General features: G+C 34.4%; 1 long non-coding RNA gene across 1 annotated transcript; it reads left to right on the forward strand.

Annotated features, from left to right (window-relative positions):
* The first annotated feature begins 4,281 nt into the window (after nucleotides 1-4,281).
* On the forward strand, nucleotides 4,282-21,291 carry LOC122686977. Its single transcript, XR_006338971.1, has 3 exons — nucleotides 4,282-4,492; nucleotides 9,570-9,574; nucleotides 21,281-21,291. It is a non-coding gene; the product is annotated as an uncharacterized LOC122686977 (long non-coding RNA).
* The last annotated feature ends 301 nt before the right edge of the window (nucleotides 21,292-21,592 follow it).

A 21,592-nucleotide genomic window follows, 5' to 3' on the forward strand; every position in this document is an offset into this window, starting at 1 on the left:
ACTATTTAACTATTTACTTGCTAAGTAATGTCTGATTCTTCTGAGACCCAATGGACTGTAGCCTGCCAGGCTCCTCTATCCATGGGATTTTCCAGGCAAGAATACTGGAGTTGATTGCCGTTTCCTTCTCCAGGGGATCTTCCCGGCACAGGGATCAAACCCACTTCTACTTTGGCAGGCGGATTCTTTATCCCGGCTTCCCTGGTAACTCAGCAGGTAAAGAATCCACCTGCAATGCAGAAGAAAGTGAAGTCGCTCAGTCTTGTTCGACTCTTTGCTACCCCATGGACTGTAGCCTGCACCAGGCTCCTCCGTCCATGGGATTTTCTAGGCAAGAGTACTGGAGTGGGTTGCCATTTCACCCTGGTTCAGTTCCTGGGTTGGGAATTTCCCTGGGAGAAGGGATAGGCTACCTACTCCAGTGTTTTGGGGCTTTCCTGGTAGTTCTGGTGATAAAGAATCTGCCCGCAGTGCTGTAGACCTGGGTTCCATCCCTGGGTTGGGAAGATCCCCTGGAGGAGGAAACGGCAACCCACTCCAGTATTCCTGCCTGGAGAATCCCCATGGACAGAGGAGACTGGCGGGCTACAGCCCGTTAGGGTCGCAAGGAGTGGGACACGACTGAGTGACTTACGACCTGGGAACACATAAACTGCAATAAACTGCCATAAAATGAAAGCAAAATGGTGAGCTTCTAAGCGCTTGTCTCCTGCAAAGCTAAACTTTTTTTTTCTGCATACATAATCTATCCTTGAACATGTGGCCACCTGATCTATAAAACAAAAAAACGACCATAGCTGAATGTTAGCAAAGCTTGATTTCTTTCCTTAGGTAAAAATGAACGTAAATAACCATCTTGTTCCTTTTCCTGCTTCCCACTTGATTATACACAAATGTTCCCTTGTGTGTTCACCCCTTTTAGGAGGTCACAGATCTAGAAGAGAGAGTTAGGTGAATTTTGAGATGAAGGGTCATTCCTTCAAAACAATAGTCTTTGCTAGGGATCATTCATGTACCTATTTTTTTGTTTGTTTTTTTACATAGTTTGAAAAGTATTATTGATTGTATCCTTTATTTTTTTTTACTTGCCTATAGAGACATGCACACAGAGCCCTTGCTGTCAACAGAAAAAGAGCAATGAAAGAAGTAGTGAGTGTGAATTTATGTAGCACACAGCATAATGTGAGTGCTTGATAAATGTTAGATGATGGTTACAAACATTGTCAATTTCATTACATATTTCCTGAAATAATATCATCTTAACCCACCTTCTTTTTAAATACTGTTTTCAACTTCTTGGAAGAGGAAAAATATTCTGTGGAAGTTTTCTTTAAGTCTGAAGGGAAATGTCAACCGGATGTTTAAGATTTTGTTGATGATCTGTGTTTATTATGTTTGTAATACTCTTTAATAATGTTGAGGAAAAAGTAAAATAAAAGATTGAATTTTATAGCCAGCCTGAACTTCTAGAAATATTTGAAGATCTGAAGATTCATATTATGAGAAGAAGGAATCAAGTAGAATACTCCAGTAAAACACTCTAGTGGAAATAACACTGAATATTGGTGATTTATGATTTTGTGTTACATTAAAAATTGTGTTTTCTCTCTGTGATATTCAGCTTTTGGAGTAGAACATTCTAGTAGAAATAATACTGAATGTTTATGTTTTATGCCATTGTGTTTTTGTTTAAAAAATATGGGGTTTCTCTGTGATATTCAGCTCTTGGTGTAGTGACAGTTTCCTAATCTCACCACTTTTTTGTACAAATCACTTCAGTGCCCACCTGGGCACCTAAACAGAATATGGTAAAGTTATGTTACATACCTATGAACACAGATTGCTTCGCTTTGACATTGCTATCCTTTATTACATTTTTTTTCCACGAGTCTCCTCACATGGAACTGATAAAGCAAGCTAACATTTTATTATGTGCAGTGTTGTTTTTGATTGATCCCTCATTGTCTTAGCTTTGTTTTATTATTTTCTTTGACTCTATGCTCTGTTTTCCCACAAGGGATTATTGTTTATAGCTATAGGAAATGTCAACCCACTTCAGTACTCTTGCTTGGAAAATCCCATGGACAGAGGAGCCTGGTAGGCTACAATCCATGGGGTCGCAAAGAGTTGGACATGACTGAGCGACTTCACTTCTCTCCATGTAAACAATGGGGCTTCCTGGGTGGCTCAGTGGTAAAGAATATCTCTGCCAATGCAGGAGACACAGGTTCAATCCCTGGGTGAGAAAGATGGCCTGGAGAAGGAAATGGCAACCTACTCTGGTATTTTTGCATGGAAAATCCTATGGACAGAGGACTCTGGTGGGTTGCAGTTCCTGGGGTCACGAAAATTCAGATAAGACTTAGCACTTAACAACAATAACAACAACAATGTAACCATAGCACATGCTTAATTTCTGTAGGCATAGTTCTTGTCTACACAATGTGGAGACAATTTTTATCTACTGATGGGGCTATCTCAAGGCTTGAAAATTGTTTTGAGGCTCTATAGTCATATTACTGCCAGAAACAAGGGCATCTATAATAATGTAAACATGTACATGTATATTCATTTTTCCTCCAGGGGATTTTCTTGACCCAGGGATTGAACCTGGGTCTTCTGTATTAGAGGCAGATTCTTTACCATTTGAGCCACCAGAGGATGCCATTTATATATGTATATATGTGCATATAAATACATACATACATATATATATATATATAAGCTGAATGAAAATATATCTTCATTATTTTAAAAATTGGTAATGATTAGCTATTGTTGGTATTATCTTTTAATGGGGAAAATTTTGTTATGACCAATTTTTAAAATAATGTAAGGTATATATTTATTCAGCCAATTTATATATATACATATAAATATTCATGCATACATATAAATTTGCTGGCCAGCTTGAACATAAATAAATAATGATAATAATAAAGTCAAGGAACTTTATAAGACTTAAATAAGATAATGCATCTAAAGAAAGTAGAACAGTTTGGGAAATGATAATGCAAAATAGATATTAGTTATTCTTTTAAAGGCCTGTTTATACTCATATCTCTTTTTATCTAAAGAGGATCATTGTATATCTACAAAGGGCTTCATTGGTGGCTCCGTGGTAAAGAAACTGCTTACCGTGCAGGCAATCTGGGTTCAATTCCTGGGTCAGGAAGATCCCCTGGAGGAAGATATGGCAACCGACTCCAGTACTCTTGCCTAGAGAATCCCATAGACAGAGGAGCCAGGTGGGCTGCAGTCCATCAGGTCTCACAAAGTCAGACACCACTGAAGTGACTAAGCAGCATATATATATACACATATATATGAGATTGTATATATATAATTTATCTAATAAAATATTTACTAAAAATAATATTTAACAATAACTTTATATATATATACATATGTATATGTATATATATATATGTATACCATCTGAATGCAGAGTTCCAAAGAATAGTAAGGAGAGATAAGAAAGCCTTTTTAAGTGAACAAAACAAATAAATGGAGGAAAGCAATAGAATGGGAAAGACTAGAGGTATCTTCAAGAAAATTAGAGATACCAAGGGAACATTTCATGCAAAGATGGGCACAATAAAGAAAAGGCACAGAAATAAAAGCAAACATATTAAGAAGTGATGGCAAGAATACACAGAGCTGTACAAAAATGGTTTTAATGACATGGATAACCAGGATGGTGTGATCACTCACCTAGAGCCAGAAATCCTGGAGTGTGAAGTGAAGGGGACCTTAGGAAGCATTAATATGAACAAAGTTAGTGGAGGTGATGGAATTCCAGTTGAGCTATTTCAAATTATAAAAGATGATTCTATTAAAGTGATGCACTCACTATGCCTGCAAATTTGAAAACTCAACAGTGGCCACAGGACTGGAAAAGGTCAGTTTTCATTCTAGTTCCAAGAAGGGTAATGCCAAAGAATAAACTACAGTGCAATTGCCTGCATTTAATATGTTAGCAAGGTAATGCTCAAAATCCTTCAAGATAGGCCTCAACAATACATGAACTGAGAACTTCCAGATGTACAAGCTGTATTTAGAAAAGACGGAGGAACCAGAGATAAAATTGTCAACATCTGTTGGAGCATAGAAAAAGCGAGGGAATTCCAGAAAATCATCTACTTCTGCTTTCTTGACTATGCTAAAGACTTTGACTGTGTATCACAACAAACTCAAAAACTCTTAAAGAAATGGGAATACCAGATCACCATTTCTACCTCCTGAGAAATGTTGTTTCTCAGAAGAAGAAAAGTTAGAAGCGCAGTTAGAACTTGAAATGGAACAACAGATCGGTTCAAAATTTGGAAAGGAGTGTGTCAAGGCTGTATATTGTCACCCTGCTTATTTAACTTCTATGCAGAGTGCACCATGCAAAATGTCGGGCTGGGTGAAGCTCAAGCTGGAATCAAGATTCCTGGGAGACATAGCAATAACCTCAGATACGCAGGTGACATCACCCTAATGGCAGAAAGTGAAGCGAACTAAAAAGCCTCTTGATGAAGGTGAAAGAGGAGAGTGAAAAAGCTGGCTTAAAACTCAACATTCAAAAAACTAAGACCATGACATCCAGTCCCATCACTTCATGACAAATAGATGGGGAAAAATTGGAAATAGTGACAGATTTTATTTTCTTGGTCCCAAATCACTACAGACAGTGACTGCAGTCATGAAATTAAAAGATGCTTGTTCCTTGGAAGAAGAGCTATGACAAACCTAGACAGTGTATTAAAAAGCAGAGGCATCACTTTGCTGACAAAGGTCTGGGCTGTCAAAGCTGTGTTTTTTCCAGTAGTCTTGTGCGAATGTGAGAGTTGGACCATAAAGACAAATTAGTGCCAAATAATTGATGATTTCTAATGGCGGTGCTGAAGAATGTTTGAGTCCCTTGGACAGCAAAGAGATCATACCAATCAATCCTAAAGGAAATCAACCCTGAATATTCACTGGAAGGACTGATGCTGAAGCTGAAGCTCCAGTGCTTTGGCTACCTGATGCAAAGTGCTGACTCATTGGGAAAGACCCTGATGCTGGGAAAGATTGAGGGCAAGAGGAGAAGGAGGCAACAGAGGATAAGACGGTTGCATGGCATCACTGATTCAGTGGACATGAGTTTGAGCAAACTCAGGGAGACCGTGAAGAACAAGGAAGCATGGTGTACTGCAGTCCATAGGATTGCAAAATTCAGAAACAACTGAGTGATTGAACAGCAACATTTATATATATATAAACTTTGTATATACTTTGAAAATATTTATAAACTTTGAAAATGTAGCCATGATTTTCAACTAACAAAGTTGAATTTTACATACTGAATTGGCCAACTCGTTTCTAAACATCTTGCATTTAAGTTCTGGGCAATATTTTAATTTTCTAGTAAGAGTCCAAAATGTAATTCTCTTAATTTGTCTTTTAGCAAACACAATTTTATTCTAGTCTTTTTTTTTTCTTCATTCTAGTCTTAAACATCAGAAGGAAGAATTGCATGACTGAAAAATTGTGGTTTAGCAAAGTATGTTGATTATTAGATATTAATCAGCAGATTATTATTTTTTTATTCTCTGAACTAATTGCATCATTCCTGTGTTACCTTCATTTAGTGCAAACTTGCTTTGAAGTCATGTAGGTGAATTCCACGAAGATGATTTGTGATGCTTCTTTGACTAGTTTGGAGCATAGCACCAATAGAAAAGGTAATAGTTTGTTATACACAGTGGAATATTTTAACCTATCCTCACTTAATTGACTTTTCTCTGTTATTTTTATGATGAGAAATATAGGCTGTGAATGAGTGAGTATAAAAAAGGATGAACTCAATTGAACGATATTTGGAGGAATTTGGTTTGTACTTTAAAGAAAAAACAGTATCAGTTAATTCAAAGAGGGACATAGCTATCTAAGAAAATGTAAAGGAAAATATATCGCTGTAAGAGAGCTGCAAAGTTGATGATACAAGGAAAAAAATATTGTCATGAGTTTTATTTGGAGTTGAGAAGGTTGGTATGATTATGTACCAAGAAGTGACATGCAAGAATGATTTAACAAGGTGAACTAGAGGAAGTGTTGATTATATGAGAGATAGTGAGTTGATAGACTTTTAAAATTGTATATGCAGAAATAATAAAATGCCACATTTGTACATTTCTTCACATTTCCATATAATTTAAAAACTGAATCCAGTCAGGAGATTAGTCAGGGAAACATTGAGGATTATTCTCCTCATTTTAAATCAGGAAGCAGTGAGTTTCATAGAGATTGAGACTTCCAGAACCCACTGCCTGAATTGTCAGAACTGAAATTAAACCCCTAGACTTTCAGGACTAATGTAATATTCTTTCCATCACATCCAACTGCCTCCTTGAAATAGTAAATCTCTTGCCCTTGTCTTCAAATTGTAGCGTCAGTGGGAGTCTGGACTCCTCGTCATTTTATAATTTCTAGTGTGTGGAATAAGGTAGGAGCTGATATGAAGAAAATCAAAGAAACTAATGGCCAATTTTCTCAGCATGGCATACTGTAAACAATTTCTTAAAGTAGATAAATGTACATAGTTTATACTCTTACTGAAAACTTCAAGAAAGAAGGAAAATAGCAAGCCTTTACAGCCTTAGCAATTTTTATTCCTTTCTACTTCTCTGCCTCATATGTCATCTTAGCTTGGAAATCAATAAAAAGGATTCTCTTTTAAATCCATTTATGTTCAGATTCAACTCTGAATTCAACAAGTGCTTCAAAAAGACAAACTAACCTAGTTTTCTAGACCCCATGAATTTGCTCTGCTGGATATAGATGCCATTTTAGATTCGTGTATGTCCCAAAGCTTATTTCTGAACATAGTTTCTCTTTTAATACAATCTCCATCTTTCTTCTCTTATCCTTGCTGACATTTCATTTCAATCAGGGTTGAGACCTCGTCTTCAATCTTTTTGAATCAACTTTTGATGGATCTAGGTGGTTTGTTAACAGCAGCAGCACCTATTAAGAACAGCAGTGTCTGTCAGTCTTTGATTTTCCCCCACAGGTCATTGTTTATCTTATTCCTGTCTATTTTACAGACTTCAGTAAATTTTAAAAATATATTTAAAAGCCAATTTACTGTTTTGAAAAGTGATAGTTTCCCTTTGTTGTTGTTGTTTTTGTTATATTCAAGGACACAGGGTTATATTTTGATGAAAGTTTTCCTGCTTTATTATCTTCTAACATCATCAGTGAAATGAAGAAGAATGTTCCCAGTGTGTAACCAATACACTGGAACTGTGTTAAAATTTTTAGAAGATACATTATTCTTTTTAAGTCCAATAATGAAATTTTTGAACAAGTACTTTTTTAATAACTTTTAAGAGAAGAATTCTGTTGAACAGGGTTCAATATTCTGTGCTGTCTCTGACACTGTGGAGTAGATGAATTAACAAATTGTGGAATTTTCTCCAGAAATGTATTAACTGAAGCTGTCATTTAGTGATAATGTTGTTTTTTGTGTTTTTAGAAGAAATAAAATCACTAATCTCAAGAATTTAAGAATAAATTCCTGGGCCATTTTTCTATGGAAAATTAGTATACAAGAAAAAGATATTACTTCATAGTAAGTGTGAAACTAGTTAAACATGTAGAATACATCCTAGATTAAAAGACCATAAGCTATGAACATGGCCTGGGGCTCACAATTGTTTGCTTGGAAACTATAATTTAAAATAGGATACTAAAGAGATACTAAAAAGGGAAAAGTTTAAAGAGTTTTTGTTGATGGTGGTGGAAGAGTATATTTTGGGGGGTGGTAAAATGACAAAACTGATTGGATTAGAGCAGATGGTATATCCTGAGTCATAATTTGAAAGAATACTCAGAGGTTTGTGGAATCTGATTAATGTGAAGGATGAGCAAGTACAACTTGCTCATTAGCCAACATGGAACCTGAATTTTTGCTACTTTTAATATAATCACTAAATACGGAAATCCAGAAAAATACTGTAGCATCCAGAATAAGGAACTGAAAATTGTGAAATGGAACAAAATAAAATAATCAGAATTAGAGCTTTATATTTTAGAATTTTTTCCATCTACCCTTATAGTCATATAATATAATTTGCTAAGAAACGTTCACAGCTTTGAATCAACATAGCAGACAATTTAAAAATATTAATGATAAACAAGGAAATAATAAAATTTCAAATACTATAAAGAAAACTTTCTTTCTTCACATATAAAACTATTTCAAAGAGCTTAAGTAAAGTCCACATTATTATAACCACATTATTGCATATGGGCTTCCTTGGTAGTTCAGCTGGTAAAGAATCCACCTGCAATGCAGGAGACCCTGGTTCAATTCCTGGGTCGGGAACTTGCCAGGGAGAAGGGATAGGCTACACACTCCAGTATTCTTAGGTTTCCCTGGTGGCTCTGGGAAAGAATCTGCCTGCAATGAGGGAGACCTGGGTTCTATCACAGGTTGGGAAGATCACCTGGAGAAGGGAATGGCAACCCTCTCCAGTATTTTCCCCTGGAGAATCTCCATGGACAGAGAAGCCTGGCAAGCTAAAGTCCACTGGGATCTCAATGGGACAAGACTGAGCAAAAAAGCACAGCACAGCACAGCATTATTGTATATATGAGTTAAAAATGACTTCTTAATACTGAATTATGCTGACTAAATACATGAAATAATAAATATGTAAGAAATAATATTTAAGGTAACAAAGTGGTTTGTAATATACAAGGTATACAGATAAAACCATACTATAAGATAGTGTTGTACCCGTGTAAATACATATCAACAGAATGTAAGAATTGAAAACAGATCCAGAATGCTATATACATATATATACACACATATCCTTAGAAATATGCATTAGTAGTTTTATAAATATAAAAATAGAATTTATAGGTTAGTGGTTAAAAATGAATTATTGTACAATGATAATGATTCTGAATTGTTTGTTTTCTATAGAATATAATTGAATAATACCATTATTTCACAGTATCAAATATTCCACAATATCAAAATTAAATTTTGATGCTTTAAAAAGAAGCAATATGACATAGGACATCATTTAATAACTAAAATTTTTTCTGTTCTAAGTGTTACAGCAAAAGCAAAAAAAAAACCAAACAGAAAAGAAGACATGAGACAATTTGACTTTGTAAATCATCCAATTACATATGCCAGAAAGCATGTTTTATGAATATCAAAAAATCAGGAATACTAGTAGTATTTTAAAAATTTTAATGAACCCAGAATGATTCTTTCCTGAATATTAGTAAACAAAAGAAACAAAATGGTAGTAAACGCCAATGTTTGTTAACATGAGAAAGAATAAAGTCAATTCCATCTTTTGCTGATATTCTTCAGTGAAACTGACTCTTTCAGATTTTGCTAATGATGATGTAAATTGATTCACAATCCTTCTGGAGATAGGAAGGAAGGGAGGGAGGAAGGAACGAAGGAAAGAAAAAGAAAAGAAAAGAAAGAGAAAAAAGAAAAGAAGAAAAATCAGTTCTAACATAAGTTTGGTAAGTAGAGAAGAGGTATTTAATTTATTTTCTTGCAGGAAAAGACAAAGTTTTAATATGTTCATTTATGTTGCCAGTCTTAGAAAGAACTCATTTTGTAGTATCCCAAACTCCATGACCACTGAAGTCAATTTTGACAAAACTTCCCATATCTTGTAACCATATAGAACACTGTAGAAAAGTTGTTTAAGGATTGTTTGTTTGAATGGAAAGTCTTCTATTTACTATGAAAGGATCTGTTTGCTAGTATGAAATTATGCAAATACAAAAATGTCATTAAAAAGAGATTAATGCTCAAATCCTATACTATTAATAATATATCAGCTGGAAAAAAGAAATAATCCTTCTTTAAGGCAGAAGATGGCAAATAGCAAAAATATTTCCATTTACTTAACTAAACATATAATACTATGTTTAAAAACTTTCTGGTTTATAATTCAATTCTGAAGACAGTGAAAATAAAATTTTTAGAAGATTTAAACTGAATTTGAAATATCATATGACTTCCTATGTTTTTGTAATAAACTTGTAAAAATTAAAGTTAGAAAACAACCGATAGCTATTCATAACTGGAATAAATACAACAATGAAAGAACTGACCTTCATTTCTTAGTATGTGCATACAAATAAGCACTACGGGAAGTGGAAGCAGAAAATGAATTAATGGAGGAAACAGGGTTCAAATATTCCTCTACACATCAATGAAAAATTTTATATATTAAAATTATGGTTTATCAAGCCAGACGGGAAAATAAATGACTATTTAACTATTTTACTGATACAATATGCTAGTGCTTTGAACTTTATACTAAAAAAAATAGTACTTCCCATACTAAATGAATAAGCAAATTCCAAACAATTTAAAATTCTAAACTTTAAACTTGGAACAACTAAAAATACAACAACAACAACAACAAAAGTCAAAAAATATCTGTATACTCTTGGAGTGAAGAATACATTCTTTACAAATTAGATCTAGAAAGAAATATACTAATATTTTCTTGATTATTTTATATGGTATATCTCTATGATTTGAAACTTTTAGTAGGAACAATGTTCATATGTTGAATCAGACATCAATTTTGCAGTAAACATATATTTTATGACATGCATAGAAATATGAATATATAGAATTCATAAAAACTTCTACAAACCAATATAATAATAATAATAGCTGTAATAATAATGATGAATTATAATAGATTTCCAAAGGGCAATTTGCTAATATCTTTTTAAAATTTTCTTTGAATTTATTTTGAATTGGAGGATAATTGCTTTATAATGTTGTGTTGGTTTCGGCCATACACCAGTATGAATGAGACATAAGTATATATATATTCCTTCCCACTTGAGCCTCCTGCCTCCTCCAGCTTCTCCTTTCTACCCCTCTAGGTCATCACGGAGCACCAAGCTGAGCTCCCTGTGATATATAGCAGGTTCCCATTAACTATATATTATATACATATGTATATATGTCAGTGTTGTTCTCTCAGTTTTTCCCACTCTCTTCTTCCCCCACTGAAAATTTTTGTTCTCTGTGTTTGCATCTATATTCCTGCCCTGCAAATAGGTTCATCAATACCATTTTTCTAGATTCTACATACATGCATTAATATATGACATTTGTTTTTGTCTTTCTGACTTTCTTCACTATGTATGGCAAGCTCTAGCTTTATCCACCTCACTTCAACTGACTCAAATGCATCCCTTTTTATGGCTGGATAATAGTCCATTGTATGTGTGCACCACATCTTCTTTATCCATTCATCTGTAGATGGACCTCTCAGTGGTAGAACATGCACTTAGCATGCATGAGGTCGTGGATTCAATCTCTAGCACCCCCAGCTGGAACTTAACTTCTTGGGCTTCCCAGGTGGCTCAGACAATAAAGAAACTGCTTGCAATGCAGGAGATCCAGGTTTGATCCTTAGGTTGGAAAGATGCCCTGGAAAAGGAAATGGCAACCCACTCCAGTATTCTTGCCTGGAAAATCCCATGGACAAAGGAGCCTGACAGTCTACAGCTCATAAGGTTGCAAAGAGTTGGAAATGACTGAGCAACTGTCACTTTCACTTCTTTTACCACATCTTCCTTATCCATTCATCTGTAGATGGACATCTAGATTGCTTCCATGTCCTGGCTATTGTAAACAGTGCTGCAGTGAACACTGGGTTTCAGGTATCAGTTTGAAATATGATTTCCTCAGGTCTTATGGCCAGTAGTGGGATTGCTGGGTCATAAGGTAGTTTTATTCCTGGATTTTAAAGCATCTCCATACTCTTCTCCATACTCGTTGTATCAATTTGCCTTCTCACTAGTAGAGTAAGGAGGTTCCCTTTTCTCCACATCTTTTCCAGCACTTATTGCTTGTAGATTTTTTTATGATGGCCATTCTGACTGAGGAGAGGTGATTCCTCATTGTAGATTTGTTTCGCATTTCTCTAATAATGAATGATGTTGAGCATCTTTTCATGTATTTGTTACCCATACATATGTCTTTGGAGAAATGTCTGGTTAGATGTTCTGTCCAATTTTGGTTGGATAGTATGTTTTTCTGATATTGGGCTGCATGAGCTGCTTGTATATTTTGGAGGTTAATATTTTGTTAGTTGCTTCACTTTCTCCCATTCTAGGGTTGTCTTTTCATCTTGTTTATAGTTTCCTTTTCTGTGCAAAATTTTTAAGTTCAATTAGATCTCATTTGTTTATTTCTGTTTTTATTTCTATTATTCTGGGAGGTGGTTCATAGATAAAATGCTAAAACTAGTACAGCCACTATGGAGAACAGTGTGGAGATTCCTTAAAAAACTGGAAATAGAACTGCCATATGACCCAGCAATCCCACTTCTGGGCATACACACCAAGGAAACTATATCTGAAAAAAACACGTGCACCCCAGTGTTCATCACAGCACTGTTTTCAATTGCCAGGACATGGAAGCAACCTAGATGCCCATCAGCAGACAAATGGATAAGGAAGCTATGGTACATATACACAATGGAATATTACTCAGCCATTAAAAAGAATTCATTTGAATCAGTTCTAATGAGATGGATGAAACTAGAGCCCATTATACAGAGTGAAGTAAGCCAGAAAAATAAAGACCAATACAGTATACTAAAGCATATATATGAAATTTAAAAAGATGGTAAAGATAACTCTATGCAAAACAGAAAAAGAGACACAGAAGTACAGAACAGAATTTTAGACTCTGTGGGAGAAGACGAGGGTGGGATGTTCTGAGAGAACAGCATTGAAACAAGTATACTATCAAGGGTGAAATAGATCAGCAGCCCAGGTTGGATGCAGGAGACAAGTGCTCAAGGCTGGTGCACTGGGAAGACCCAGAGGGATGAGATGGGGAGGAAGGTGGGAGGGGGTATCAGGATGGGGAACACATGTAAATCCATGGCTGATTCATATCAATGTATGGCAAAAACCACTACAATATTGTGAAGTAATTAGCCTCCAACTAATAAAAATAAATGAAAAAAAAAGAAAATAATCCCATGATATATTAAAAGGATCAATCATGCACAATGATCAAGTGGAATTTATCCTAGGGATGCAAGGATTCTTCAATATATGCAAATTAATAGATGTGATATACCATATTAAGAAATTAAAGACAAAAATGACAGTCTCAATAGATAAAGAAAAACCTGTTGAGAAAATTCTATACCCATATTATGATAAAAACCCTCCAGAAAATTGGCATAGAAGGAAACTACCTCAAGACAATAAAGGCAATATATGACAAACCCATGGCAAACATTATTCTCAGTGGTGAAACTGAAAGCATTTCCTCTAAGATCAGGAACAAGACAAGGGAGCCCAGTCTCACCACTATTATTCAACATTGTTTTGGCAATCCTAACCACACCCACCCATCAGAGAAGAAAAATAGATAAAAGGAATCCAGATTTGAAAAGAAAATGTAAAGCTATCAGTTTGCAGGTTATATGATACTACACATAGAAAACCCTAAATGTACCAACAGAAAATTAATAGAGTTGATCGATGAATTTAGTAAAGTCACAGGATACAAAATTAATATACAGAAATCCCTTGCATTCCTATACATTAACAATGAAAAATCAGAGAAATTAAGGAAACAATCCCATTCACTAATGCAACAAAAAATAATAAAATACCTTGGAATAAATCTGCGTAAGGAGACAAAAGACCAGTATGCAGAAAACTATAAGACCATGATGAAAGAAATCAAAGACAACACAAACAGATGGAGAAATATGCCATGTTATTTGATTGGAAGAAATATTGTAAAAATGACTGTAGTACCCAAAGGAATCTACAGATTCAATGAAATACCTATCAAAGTTCCAATGGCATTTTTCACAGGACTAAAACAAAAATTTTACAGTTTGAACAGAAACATAAAATATCGCAAATAACCTAAAGCAATCTTGAGAAAGAAAAATGGAGCCAGAGGAGTAACCATCCTAACTTCTATACTATACTTCAGACTATACTACAAAGCTATAGTAATCAAGTTAGTATGGTACCAGCATAAAAACAGAAATACAGATCAATGGAACAAGATTGAAAGACAAGAGATAAATGCATGCACTTATGGACACCTTATCTTTGACAAAGGAAACAAGAAAATACAGTGGAGAAAAGATAGTCTTCAATAAGTCGTGCTGGGAAAACTGGACAGCTACATGTTAAAGAATGAAATTAGAATACTTCCTAATACCATACACAAAAATAAATTCAACATGAATTAAATACCTAAATGTAAGGCCAGAAACTATAAAACTCTTAGAGGAAAACATAGGCAGAATTCTAATATCTTTTAATATTTAAATTGATACACCAATTAATTTTCACTTTCACTTCTAATATTCTTTGATAAAAAATAGAAGCATATGGTCAAATTATGCATACATATATGTTATGGTTAGGGCTTCCCAAGTAGCTCAGTGGTAAAGAATCTGCCTCCAATGTAGGAGACACAGGCTTGATCCCTGGGTTGGGAAGATCTCCTGGAGTAGGAAATGGCAACCCACTCCAACATTCTTGTCTGGGAAATCTCATGGACAGAGTCTGACATGCTATATAGTCCATGAGGTAGCAGAGAGTCAAACATGGCTGAGTGAGTGAATATGCATGCATGTTATGATTATATATATGCAGTTGTAAATATATATTTATATTCTTGAATACTTGTCAAGGAACCAAATGTGCATTACTATGGAAATAGTTAAATGAATAATGAAGCATAGTAATGGTAGGAATAGTTTATATATATATATATATATATATATATATATAGAAAACCAGCACACTCTATTCTGTTAAATGTAAAAGCAAGTCACAAAATAAGTTTATAGTATGAGTCCTTCCTTGTTAAATCCTTCTTACCTAATGATGCAGATAAAAAATATGAGAAGATTCTTTCACTATTATATATACATATAAGAGTATACTTATATATATGGTATCCATATATATATGGAATTGAGATTGTGTTAGAAATACTTACATATATACATATACTTATATATATATATATATATATATATATATATATATACACACACACACACACACACACACACACACACACCCCTAAGCAGAAGGGAGTTTTCAACTACTATTCTTTACACTTACATATTATTTAAAGTTTACATTTTGGTACTCTTTAAATTAAAAATGAGAGGCTTTTCAATACTTTAAAATTAAAGAAGTATTTGTTACGTATCTCTAACATTGTTGACATTAGCATGTTTTTAGACAACTTTAGTCTTATAGGATAATATAGATATTTTTAAACCAAATTCTCAATTTCAGCATTAGCTTCATTTACATGATTTGTTTTTCAGTCAGATGGAAGGATTACTGTGAGGAGAAAGGAATGATAGAGAGCTTCCAGATTAAAAAAAAAAAATCGTTATTGTCCCAATCACATTTTTTTCCTAGAGAAAAATGATGTCTTTATTTATTTTTGGCAGATAGTCAACATTATCCACCAACTTTGGTGACTGTCAGTGCAGCAGGTGGGCAGATGGATTGGATGCTGGGGATCTATTAAATGATCCTCAGGCAGCTGCTCTGAGACATACCCACACCAGGTGAGGACTTCAGTGGAGAGAACAATGACTTCATGGGTCTTCCTTTCTTGGCAAAAACTGTTATTTGGCATGGAAGGGGTAATTTCAATATGCTGATTGATGACTGTACCGTGGAAACACATACATATTACAGAGGAAAGTTTTATCAATGGATTTCCGAAACATTGATACAAATTTCTCAATGGACACATTTGTTCAAAAAAATTTGATCAGTGAGATATCATAATCAGTTTATTTTAAGAATGTAAAATGTGGTTCAATAAGAGGAGAAAATGGTATGACCATCTTAACCTATGCTGAAAATGCATGGGACAAAATTCATGATTCATTTTTCACAAAAAACATTCAAAAATGGAAAATAAACAAAATAGAAAGTACAGAAATAGATCCAAGTATACAATGCCAATAATATATTCTAAAGGTGGCATCTCAAGTCAGAAGAATAATAAATGGTGAGTCCACTTGGGTAGTGGTAGATGATTATAACTATTTGTTAAGTTCTACATATATGTTTTATGCACAAGTCTCTGTGTATGATATATTCACAATAAAATAATATACAAATGATGAAAAAAAAATTGATCTCTTAGATTTGCACTGCAAACTCTAAGGTATCATCATTGGGATTAGCGTGACAACATGAGGGTGCAGATGATTTTTTTTTTTTTAAATCGTAACCCTTTAGTCACTCTTATTTATGGTGCAGAGTTTGAACATATGAAAATGCAGATAAAATTTATAATTTCTTTTGTGTGATCAATTCTTATTACTGTTTTTTAGATTATTTTTATTATACACTGTAAACAGCTTTAGGGAAAGCACATTAAAATTAAAAAAGTGTGTGTGTGTGTGTGTATGTGTGTGTGTTCGTGCTCAGTCTTGTCCAACTCTTTGTGACCCCATGGACTGTCACCCATGTGGCCCCTTTGTGGACTTTTTCAGCCAAGAATACTGGAGTGGGCTGCCATTTCTTTCTCCAGGGGATCTTCCCAGTCCAGGGATTGAACCTGGACGTCTCCTGCATCTCCTGCGTTGGCAGGCAGATTCTTTACCGCTTGTACCAAATGTCCCTATTTTGGGAAGCATTTAAAAATGATAGAGGTACATGAAAACAAATGTACTAAAAGCTTTTGTCACAGTTAGGGCTTTCCATAGTCAGTGTTTTAGGTCACAGTTTCAAAATATGTAAAGGTCATCCAACAATAAAAGTAAGGAATTTGTGAATAAACATTATGAAGACATTGAATTTTTAAAGACAATTAAAATTTAGCAATGCACTGTATATTAAACTCATGTGAAAAATCAAATTATTCTAACTTAAAATATTGTGTTTTATATAAATATTATGCTTTATATGAAAATCTTTCATCTCTACCACTCCAGTAAGATCATTCTTAGGATCACCAAACCTCAGCTTTATAATTTAGTCTACTTTCTATCCTTTATTTAACTTCTTACCCAAATAAATTAGCAGAACTCATTTCTTCCTTCTGAAAAGGTAACAAAAGCAGGTAGTGTGTGAAGATGTCAAATTTTGAAGAAATGAGATTCAAGGAAACCAGCTTCTTCTTTTTTTTTTTTTCCTTCCCTCTCTCATGGCTTTGGCCTGAGGAAGTCATGGGGCTACATGGCAGAACAATGATGTGAACAGACAAAATTTTAAAATGATTTGAACTTTTTGGCTAGAAGTACAAGTAACTGTGGGACTTGCAGAGCAGAGAACACAGGAAAAATCTTAGAGAAGAGACAGGATGAAGGAAGTTTTCTGGTTTCATGTATGTTCCCAAACAAGCCTCAGACTGGACTCTGAGCAGTGCATGTAAGGAATAAAGAGACACAGAGCAAAAGCCTTTAAAACTGAATTAACACTTAACTCCTATCTAAGTCTTCCATACATTACTTTTTGTAGTTTGTATTTTATATTGGAGCATAATTGATTGACAATGTTGTGCTATATTTTAGGTGTACAGCAATGTGATTCAGTTATACATATACATGCATGTATTCTTTTTCAAATTCTTTCCTATTTAGGTTATTATAGAATATGGAGCAGCATTTTCTACACTGTTCAGTAGGTCCTAGTTGGTTATCTTTCTTTCTTTCTTTTTTTATTTTTTTGAGTATATTTGGTTGACAGTGTTGTGTTAGTTTCTGCTGCCAAGTGAATCAGTTATATGTATACATATATCTTGTCTTTTTTTAGATTTCCTTCCCAAGTAGGTCACCACAGAGCACTGTCTAGATTTCCTTTTTGTTGTTGTTTTTTGTTTTTCCATTTATTTTTATTAGTTGGAGGCTAATTACTTTACAAATATTGTAGTGGTTTTTACCATACATTATACAGAGTGAAGTAAGCCAGAAAGATAAAGACCAATACAGTATACTAACACATATATATGGAATTTAAAAAGATGGTAACAATAACCCTATATGCCAAACAGAAAAAGAGACACAGATGTACAGAACAGGCTTTTGGACTCTGTGGGAGAAGGCAAGGGTGGGATGTTCTGAGAGAACAGCATTGAAACAAGTATACTACCAAGGGTGAAACAGATCAGCCGCCCAGGTTGGATGCAGGAGACAAGTGCTCGGGGCTGGTGCACTGACCAGATTTCTTTACGCCATAGAGTAGGCTTTATTCAGTTCAGTTCAGTTCAGTTCAGACTCAGTCGTGTCCGACTCTTTGCGACCCCATGAACCGCAGTACGCCAGACCACCCCATCCATCCCGAACTCCCGGAGTCCACCAAAACCCATGTCCATTGTGTCAGTTATGGCATCCAATCATCTCATCCTCTGTCGTCCCCTTCTCCTCCTGCCCTCAATCTTTCCCAACATCAGGGTCTTTTCAATAATCAAACTCTTCAAGTGTGGGCTAAGTCACTTCAGTCGTGTCCCACTTTCTGTGACCCCATGGACTGTAGACTGCCAGGTTCCTCTGTCCATGGGATTTCCCAGGCAAGAATACTGGAGTGCCCTCCTCCAGGAGGTCATCCAAACCCAGGGATCAAACCTGCTTCTTAATGTCTCCTGCACTAGCAGGTGGGGTCTTTACCACTAGCGCTATCTGGGAAGTCCATACTAATGTATATACATCAATCCCAATACCCCAATTCATACCAACTCCATTTCCCCCCTTGGTAACCAAAAGTTTATTCTCTACATGTGACTCTATGTCTGTTTTCTAAATAAGTTTGTCTGTACCATTTTTCTAGATTCAACATATAAGCAATATTATTTGTTTTTCTTTTCTGGCTTCTCTCAGTATGATAATTTCTAGGTCCATCCACATGTCTGTAAATGTTATTATTTCATTCTCTTTAATGGCTGAGTAATATCCCACTATATATGTACCACATCTCCTTTATCTATTTTTCTATCAATGGACGTTTAGGTTGCTTCCACGTCTTGGCTATTGTAAGCAGTGTTGCAATGAACATCAGAGTGAATGTATCCTTTTAAACCATTTTCTCTGAATATACACTCAGTAATGGGATTATATGGTGACTCTATTTTTAGTTTCTTACGGAATCTCCATGCTGTTATACATAGTGGCCCTTTCAGTCTACATTCCTACCAATGGTTTGGGAGGGTTCCCTTTTCTCCATACCTTCTCCAGAATTTATTGTTTGTCGATTTTTTGATGATGGCTATTCTGACTAGTGTGAGTTAATATCTCATTGTAGTTTTGATTTACATTTCTCTAATAGAGGCATTGAGCATCTTTTCATGTGCCTTTTGGCCATCTGCACCTTTTCTTTGGAGAAATGTCTATTTAGGTTTTCTGATTGTATTTTGGTTGGACTTTTTTTTTTCTGTTAATGAGCTATATGAGCTGTTTGTAAATTTTGGAGACTAATCCCTTGTCAGTCACGTCATATGCAGATATTTTCTCCTGTTCTATGGATTATCTTTTGTGTGTGTGTGTTTTTTTTATGATTTCCTTTGATGGGGAGAAGCTTCCAAAGTCTTTGTGAGCTGAAGTTAAGTAAATTGATTGCTAAAACAGGTGAAGAATCAAAATGAAAGAAAAATCAACATTTTTATAAAATTATGGAAAGATCTAGGTCCTCCACAACCTAATATTTTAAATCTAAGGATATAATTAAAAATTTCTTGATATGTGTATAAATAGGAAATTGTGACAGGTTCTAAGAGGAAAATACAATCAACAAATGCAAATCCTCAAGTGATCCAGAATTTGGAATTATCACAAAATATTTAAAGCAAATATTATACCTATGCTGCATAAGTTAAAGGTAGATACAAACTAAATGCCTAAATATATATTCTCACTAAGGGTATAGAATCTATGAGAAAAATAGTATGGAAGCTCCTCAAGAAACTAAAAGCAGGACTCTCATATGGTCTAGCAATCCCATTTCTGAGTATATACCCAAAATAAATCAGGATTCCAAGATATCTTCATTCCATGTTCATTGCAGTGTTATTCACAATAGTCAAGATAACAGCAACAACTCAAACGTCCATCAACAGATAAATGGATAAGGAAAATATAGTATACACAAACAAAGGAATATTATTTAGCTTTTAAAAAAGGAGTTGTGTCATACACAACAAGATGGATGGACCTGGAGAACATTATACTAAGTGAAATAAGCCAATCACAGAAAGACAAATATGACACGATTTCATTTATTTGAGGCATCTAAAATGGTAAAACTGATAGAAACAGCAAAATGACAGTTGCCAGGCTATGGGGGAAGAAAAAGTCAGAAGTGGCTACTCAGGTATACAAGATGAATGAGTTTTAAAGATCTACTCTGCAACATAGTGCCCTTAATAATTAATAATAGTGCATTGTGCTAAGAGGTATATTTCATGTTAAGTGCTCTTAGTAATTTTTTAAAAAAAGAACTAATTGGGAGAATTATGAAAATTGAAATAATTAAAATGGAATCTCACTAGATTATGAATGAAAATCACACACATACAAAAATGGCGACCTTTCAGATAGAGCAAAAAATATATATATCCAGTTGAATAAAGAAAACAAAAAGATTTTTAAAACTATGAATAAAGCCTCAGGTACATATAAGACAATTTTTTCATTGTTTAAAGTTTGTCATTGGAATTCTAGGAAGAGAAGAGAAAGAGACACAGATGAAAGATATATGTATAGAAATAATGATGAAAATTTCAAAATGTGGTAAAATACATCAATTTAAGATTTCAGTTCAAGAAATAAAGTTCAATAAGATAAATTCAAAGAAAATTATGCTGAGGCACATCACAATAAAATTTCTGAAAACCAAAATGAATAAAAATATTTGAAAGCAGCTAGAAAAAAATAGACTGCATATCAGTGACTTGGAAATAAATGAACGAGATAATTAAATTGCTGAATCTTCTGTACCCATATATATCTATTATCTATTTCCATATCAATTTTATCTTCATTTACACATATATCTATATCATCTATATTTATACCCATATCTGCTTTCATCTATCTTTCTATTTACAAATGTCCTGTCATCTATGTCTGCATCACTCCTTTAAGAATTAAAGGAATAAATTCATTGCTAATAAAATTAAATTAAATAATTTGTTGTTGGAAGATCTGCTCTAAAAGAATACTGAGGGTATTCTTCAACTTGGAGGGAAGTGATAGCAGAAAGTACCTAGGTTCTTCAGGAACAAAAGAGGAGCAACAAAACTGTTAAACAGATGGGTTTATATAAAAGAGCAGTTTTCCTCTTAAGTTCTACAAAATAAATAAGTTGTCTATTTAAAAAAGATTGGTAGGTCTCAAAAAATCTACCAAAAATCTGCTCAAATGAATAAGCGAGTTTAATAAGATTGCAGAATTCATGGCCAAGTGCAAACGCTTGGGATTTGAGACAAATGATATTTTCTAGAGACATCTTTTCTCTCTCTCTCTTTTTTAAATAGTTCCCGATGTACTACTGAGCCCTAGGAGAGATTTACTATCTAACCATGGAATAC

This window comes from Cervus elaphus, chromosome 30 (genome assembly GCF_910594005.1).
Source record: "Cervus elaphus chromosome 30, mCerEla1.1, whole genome shotgun sequence".
Lineage (NCBI taxonomy): Eukaryota > Metazoa > Chordata > Mammalia > Artiodactyla > Cervidae > Cervus > Cervus elaphus.